The following is a 7,700-nucleotide window of genomic DNA, read 5'->3' as shown; positions in this document are numbered from 1 at the left end:
TTCAATCATAGGGGAGTGTAAATTCTGCACGAACACATTGTCTGAGTCACCGACATATCAGTTCAATTTAAGGCCGATTAAATCTCACCAACCCAGTCTAACAAAACCACTTCAAACATTCTTCCCTTTTGCTTTAAGTACCCAGAAAGTAGACCTCTCACCACTTACTGCCCAAATAACAGCCAGTAAATACTTACGAGGTGTCAGAAAGGATTGTTTTCATCTACAATTTCCAATGTTTTTTTTTGTTTTTAAGCACTGTCGCCACACGACTCGGCTCCTCAACCAACAAGTCTGCAGTTCGCAGACGTGTAACAGGCTCGCTGTGATCCTCATCGACTGTCCCACTCTTTAAGTCCATGTTCTTGGCCAGGATGCCATGCTGGGCATTGGAAACCCTTCCACTCCCGGTTAGACGCTGGGTAAATCTCCCACCATCCTGCCCCATCGACACTTTCAACGCATGCTATGGCTCCCCATAGTGTCAATAACAACGACAACTTGCATTTATATAGCGCCTTTAACGTAGTAAAATGTCCCCAAGGCTCTTCACAGGAGAGATTATCAAACAACATTTGACACCGAGCCATACAGAGATATTAGGACAGGTGATCAAAAGCTTGGTCAAAGAGGTAGGTTTCAAGGAGCTTCTTAAAGGAGGAGAGAGAGGTGGAGAGAGGTGGAGAGGTTTAGGGAGGGAATTCCAGAACTTAGGGTCTAGAGACAGCTGAAGGCACGGCCGCCAATGGTGGAGCGAAGGAAATCGGGGATAGGCAAGAGGCCAGAAGTGTGGGTCCATCAAGGACCCTCAGCTCAGAGCGAGCTGGGAGACACGCACAGACTAAATCTACTTCTATACTGTTCCACTAATAGTGCTCCACAGTAGTGTGGTGGTTATGTTGCTGGACTAGTAATCTAGAGAATGTGTATTCCAAATCCCACTGTGGGCAGTTTGAGAATTTAAATTCAATTTAAAAGTAATCTGGAAATAAAAATCTGGTATCAGTAAAAGTGACCATGAAGCTGTGGGATTATTGTAAAAACCCAACTGGTTCACTGATGCCCTTTAGGGAAGGAAACCTGCCATCCTTACCCAGTCTGGGCCTATATGTGACTCCAGTCCCACACCACCAATGTGGTTGACTCTTCACTGCCCTCTGATGTGGTCCAGCAAGACACTCAGTTGTATCAAATCACTACCAGTGGGTCAAGAAGAAGGCCCACTGCAACTAGAGATGGGCAATAAATGCTGGCCTTGCCAGTGACACCCACAACCCAAGAATGAATTAAAAAATACTCTCAGGTCAGAAACAGCAGGGAGAGATGTGGAGTACAGCTCCCCTTCCTCTGTGCCTTCACACCAGCTTCTGAACAGCACCCTCAGTGAAACCGTTCCCTATACTAGTGGTGGGAAGTTCTGCACTGTGAGGTTGCAGCAACAGGGCACTGGGTTGGGGCTCATTTCATGTAAGAGCTTTCTTTATTAGCTGACAGACAGTGCTGGCTTTGTTGGTTTACGAATCCTGATGAAAGGAACATACACCAATCCCCTGAACCATCCAGTTCCCTTATCTGGTCACGCAGTGGGTGGAGGCTCTGCTTGGTGTGAGAGTTTCAGACCAAGCAGCTTTGATCCTACTCTGTGCTGAGTGAGCAGATCTCCAATTGAGAAGAAAAAGCTTGCATTTCTCCAGCGCCTTTCACAACCTCAGGACGTCCCAGAGTGCTTTACAGCCAATGAAGTGCTTTTGAAGAGTAGTCACTCTTGTAATGTAGGAAACGCGGCAGCCCTTTAAAGCACAGCAAGATCCCACAAACAACAATGAGATAAATGATCAGATAATCTGTATTAGTGATGTTGGCTGAGGGATAAATATTGGCCCAGGACATCGGGGAGAACTCCCCTACTCTTCTTTGAAATAGTGACATGGGATCTTTTATGTCCACCTGAGAGGGCTGATGGGCCTCGGTTTAACATCTCATCCGAAAGATGGCACCTCCGACAGTGCAGCACTCCCTCAGTACTGCAATGGGAGTGTCAGTCTGGATTATGTGCTCAAGTCATCATGACCTTCCTTCCATCATAAGGTCGGAAATGGGGATGATCGCTGATGATTGCACAGTGTTCAGTTCCATTCGCAACCCCTCAGATAAAGAAGCAGTCCGTGCCCACATGCAGCAAGACCTGGACAACATCCAGGCTTGGGCTGATAAGTGGCAAGTAACATTCGTGTCAGATAAGTGCCAGGCAATGACCATCTCCAACAAGAGAGAGTCTAACCACCTCCCCTTGATGTTCAACGGTATTACCATTGTCGAATCCCCCACCATCAACATCCCGGGGGTCACCATTGACCAGAAACTTAACTGGACCAGCCACATAAATACTGTGGCTACAAGAGCAGGTCAGAGGCTGGGTATTCTGCAGCGAGTGACTCACCTTCTGACTCCCCAAAGCCTTTCCACCATCTACAAGGCACAAGTCAGGAGTGTGATGGAATACTCTCCACTTGCCTGGATGAGTGCAGCTCCAACAACACTCAAGAAGCTCGACACCATCCAGGACAAAGCAGCCCGCTTGATTGGCACCCCATCCACCACCCTAAACATTCACTCCCTTCACCACCGGCGCACCATGGCTGCAGTGTGTACCATCCACAGGATGCACTGCAGCAACTCGCCAAGGCTTCTTCAACAGCACCTCCCAAACCCGTGACCTCTACCACCGAGAAGGACAAGGGCAGCAGGCACATGGGAACAACACCACCTGTACGTTCCCCTCCAAGTCACACACCATCCCGACTTGGAAATATATCGCCGTTCCTTCATTGTCACTGGGTCAAAATCCTGGAACTCCCTTCCTAACAGCACTGTGGGAGAACCTTCACCACACGGACTGCAGCGGTTCAAGAAGGCGGCTCACCACCACCTTCTCAAGGGCAATTAGGGATGGGCAATAAATGCCGGCCTCGCCAGAGATGCCCACATCCCATGAACGAAAGAAAAAAGTCTCTGGAGTGGGACCTAAACAGGCAACCTCCTGACTCAGAGACGACAGTGCTACCCACTTGGCCATGGATGATGCCTAGGACAGCTTCAGTGCCTCCTAGGCTACTGAGAAGGGGGGGTGGTGGGTGGAGAATCAGCCAGGGTTCTGATTCCTGATCCAGTGACACCTAGTGGAATGTGCTCTTGTGTGTGGATATCGAGATTGGATTCAATGTGATGCTCCCATGGTCGAACAGCCTGCAGTTGACTTGCTGTCTAGGCCCATACACATGAAGAGCGACCACCTGGGAGAGGGGGTGGAGGATCTGGTGGTGTTCACGGAACTGTACCCCAGCACCTGCTGGGTACAATTAGGTGCTGTCTCCAGGACAGGGCTGTCAGACATTCACCGTTTACAACTGCAGCAAGGCCTTTAATTAGCGTTTTTGCTTCCAATAAACCGGGAGGAGGGAAGTGTCGGTTTTGACAGTCTAGTTTTGGGAGAGAGCAGATGAATGTAATTCGGATTCTTCACGTAGACGCCCAGTCTGTCAGCAGGGGCTCCTTTTACTGCCGCAGCCCCGTGGGAATCATAAGCAAAAAAGAGAGATAGCTGGGAACACTCAGCAGGCCAGGCGGGCAGCATCTGCGGAGAGAGAAACGAGATGGCTTAATGTGTCGGGTGTGCAACCTTCATCAGAATCCTGAAGGGGGTCTAACCCCAGAAACGTTAACTTGTCCCTTCGCTCCTCTGCCTGACCCGCTGACTGTTTCCAGCATTCTCTGGCTTTTTTTTTTGTTTCAGATTTTCAGCGCCCGCAGTTTTTTCGTTTTCGCTTTTTTTTTTATTCGCATCCAGGATCAGCTTTGGATTCGTGCTCTCGGCTCCGAGTCAGCAGGTCCCGGCTCAGAGTTTACCACAGGGGAGGTTGTTAAATGAATGGCTCTGGTGTTGTGAGGCCAACACAGCTGATAATTGAGGTGCTGCTCCTCTCAGCGTGTTATTTTCTGTGTGAAATGAGGCGATCACATGCGATGCTGATTTGAGACAAATATTGCACGTACATTAAAAAATATTAAATGAAATATCAACAACAGCCAACATACTGGAAATCGGAAATAAAGACAGACAATGCTGGAAACACTCAGCAGGTCAGGCAGCATCTGCGGAGAGAGAGACAGAGTTAGCGTTTCAGGTCGATGACCTTTCTTCAGAACTGGAAGATGTTAGAGATTTAACAATTGTTAAGCGAGTACAGAGTCAGGAAAAGGGAGTTGGGAGCGGAAAGAACAAAAGGGGAAGTCTGTGATAGGATGGAGGGCAGGAGTGAAATATTCACAATAATCCCGGATTATTTGCATTTTTTTGCACAATTGGTTTATATTTTCATATGTTGTATTTTTTAAAAATTTCTCTTTTCTTGATTTGCAATTACATTTTCCTTTTATGCTCAATGTAATTCTTTTTCCGTTGAGTCCTTCTATTATTTTTAGATTTGCTTCCCTGCAACATTACATTTTAGAATTATATTTTACCGTCTGTGCTCATGTTTTTAAATGATGTGCTGACCCCATAAACAACATAAAATTGCCATTAAATTTTGGAGTTTTTTTTAAATCGAACCATCCACGTGATTACTTTGTGTCTTGTTTTCTCAAAAAGGCCAGAAAGTAATGAAATATGGGCCGAGAGTGAGGCCTGGGTCCTGGGGCTAGAGTGAGGTTTGGGTCCTGGGGCTAGAGTGAGGCCTGGGTCCTGGGGCGAGAGTGAGGCCTGGGTCCTGGGGCGAGAGTGAGGCCTGGGTCCTGGGGCGAGAGTGAGGCCTGGGTCCTGGGGCTAGAGTGAGGCCTGGGTCCTGGGGCGAGAGTGAGGCCTGGGTCCTGGGGCTAGAGTGAGGCCTGGGTCCTGGGGCGAGAGTGAGGCCTGGGTCCTGGGGCGAGAGTGAGCCCTGGGTCCTGGGGCGAGAGTGAGGCCTGGGTCCTGGGCCGAGAGTGAGGCCTGGGTCCTGGGGCTAGAGAGAGGCCTGGGTCCTGGGGCGAGAGTGAGGCCTGGGTCCTGGGGCGAGAGTGAGGCCTGGGTCCTGGGGCGAGAGTGAGGCCTGGGTCCTGGGGCGAGAGTGAGGCCTGGGTCCTGGGGCGAGAGTGAGGCCTGGGTCCTGGGGCGAGAGTGTGGCCTGGGTCCTGGGGCGAGAGTGAGGCCTGGGTCCTGGGGCTAGAGTGAGGCCTGGGTCCTGGGGCGAGAGTGAGGCCTGGGTCCTGGGGCGAGAGTGAGGCCTGGGTCCTGGGGCGAGAGTGAGGCCTGGGTCCTGGGGCTAGAGTGAGGCCTGGGTCCTGGGGCTAGAGTGAGGCCTGGGTCCTGGGGCTAGAGTGAGGCCTGGGTCCTGGGGCGAGAGTGAGGCCTGGGTCCTGGGGCGAGAGTGAGGCCTGGGTCCTGGGGCGAGAGTGAGGCCTGGGTCCTGGGGCGAGAGTGAGGCCTGGGTCCTGGGGTGAGAGAGAGGCCTGGGTCCTGGGACTAGAGTGAGGCCTGGGTCCTGGGGCGAGAGTGAGGCCTGGGTCCTGGGGCGAGAGTGAGGCCTGGGTCCTGGGACTAGAGTGAGGCCTGGGTCCTGGGGCGAGAGTGAGGCCTGGGTCCTGGGGCGAGAGTGAGGCCTGGGTCCTGGGGCGAGAGTGAGGCCTGGGTCCTGGGCCGAGAGTGAGGCCTGGGTCCTGGGGCGAGAGTGAGGCCTGGGTCCTGGGGCTAGAGTGAGGCCTGGGTCCTGGGGCTAGAGTGAGGCCTGGGTCCTGGGGCTAGAGTGAGGCCTGGGTCCTGGGGCTAGAGTGAGGCCTGGGTCCTGGGTCTAGAGTGAGGCCTGGGTCCTGGGACTGGAACTGGCCTGAGGCCTGGGGCAGGAAGCTGGAGCGGGGGGGTGGGGGTTCTAAGATCTGAGGCCTGAGGCTGGAGTGTGGTCCAAGACCCAAGGCTCATGTCGGGGTTGCCAACCCTCCAGGATTGCCCTGGAGTCTCCAGGAATTAAAGACTAATCCCCAGAAAACTGCTACAAGCAAAAACCCTGGGGAGAAAAATCATAGGGGTGTTAAAAAAATTGTGTTTGAAAATTTTTTTCTTTTGTTTACTAGCTTTAAAAATATTGGAGATGGGGGATAAAAAGTTGTTTGATGGATAGTCAAGAATTGTCCATTGGGGTAACGAAGAGTCTGTTCGGTTTCTGATTGGCTGTGGGGCAGGTGGAGCAACGCGAAGATGGGCGTGTTGGGCGACCAATGGTGGCAGTGTGGAGGCGGGGCGGTTGGAGGCAGCAGGTCATGTGATGAGGCCACCAGGAATATGTCCAACCAGAGTTGGTTACACTAGGTTCAAGGCTGAAGTAGTAAGAGCCAAGGTTGGAGCAGGACCAGAATATTACACAAATTGGGGTTGTATTCTCTGGAGTTTCGAAGGTTAAGGGGTGATCTGATCGAAGTTTATAAGATATTAAGGGGAACGGATAGGGTGGATAGAGAGAAACTATTTCCGCTGGTTGGGGATTCTAGGAGTAAGGGGGCACAGTCTAAAAATTAGAGCCAGACCTTTCAGGAGCGAGATTAGAAAACATTTCTACACACAAAGGATGGTAGAAGTTTGGAACTCTCTTCCGCAAATGGCAATTGATACTAGCTCAATTGCTAAATTTAAATCTGAGATAGATAGCTTTTTGGCAATCAAAGGTATTAAGGGATATGGGCCAAAGGCAGGTATATGGAGTTAGGTCACAGATCAGCCATCATCCTATCAAATGGCAGAGCAGGCACGAGGGGCTGAATGGCCTCCTCCTGTTCCTATGTTCCTATGTTCCTAGGACCTAAGAGTCATGGTTGAACCAGGGCTGGAAGCTTGAGGCAGGAGTTGAGCCCGAGGCCCAAGGCTAGAGCGGACTTGGGAGGCGGAGGAATAATGAAAAGCTCAGAGTTGTGGCTTGAAGAACGTCAGGAAGGAGAGCACTGGGAGTGGAGCTCCCTCCCTAACAGCACTGTGGGAGCTCCTTCACCACACGGACTGCAGCGGTTCAAGAAGAAGCCCCACCGTCACCTTCTCAAGGTGCAACCAGGGAGGTCCTGCCAGAGACATCCATATCCCGAGAATGAATTTAAAAAACATATGGATGGAAGCACAGAATGACTGGGACTTGGAGGTCCAGAGACTGGGATTGGCATTGGGAATGGGAGGCAGTAAAGTTAGGATTGAGGCCTGGAATGAACAGAAAAGTGTCGAACTTGGGACTGCTATGAAGGGGAGCGAGTGGGGAAGGGTGGTTCTGGGACTGTAGGATTAGAGGAGGTGGAACTAGATGAGGTTATTATACAAATGAACAAAGGATTTAAGGATGGAGAGAGTGGAGGAGGAAAATTCAACCAACCAGTTATAAGCAAGGGAAAGACCGAGATAAAGGAAGGGAGAATTAGCTTGGACAAAACGAGAAGGGAAAAGGAGCAGCTTTAAATATGAAGGAGAAAAGGACAAAGTGCCTTTATTGCAATGCTCAGAGTGTGAGAAATAATCTGGGGGAATTAGAAGAATTAGTGTCACAGGAAGGGTTCGGGTTTAATAACACGAGCAGAAACTTGGCTGCAAACTGGGCAGGAGTGGAAAATAAATATATCGGGCTGTCATGTTTAGGAGGGACAGAATAGGTTAGAAAAGAGGAGGAGGGTCGGTATCGGTGAAGGAGGGAATA

Source organism: Heptranchias perlo, chromosome 13 (assembly GCF_035084215.1).
Source record: "Heptranchias perlo isolate sHepPer1 chromosome 13, sHepPer1.hap1, whole genome shotgun sequence".
NCBI lineage: Eukaryota > Metazoa > Chordata > Chondrichthyes > Hexanchiformes > Hexanchidae > Heptranchias > Heptranchias perlo.
The sequence above is the reverse complement of the archived record's forward strand: the minus strand, read 5'-3'. Positions refer to the sequence as shown.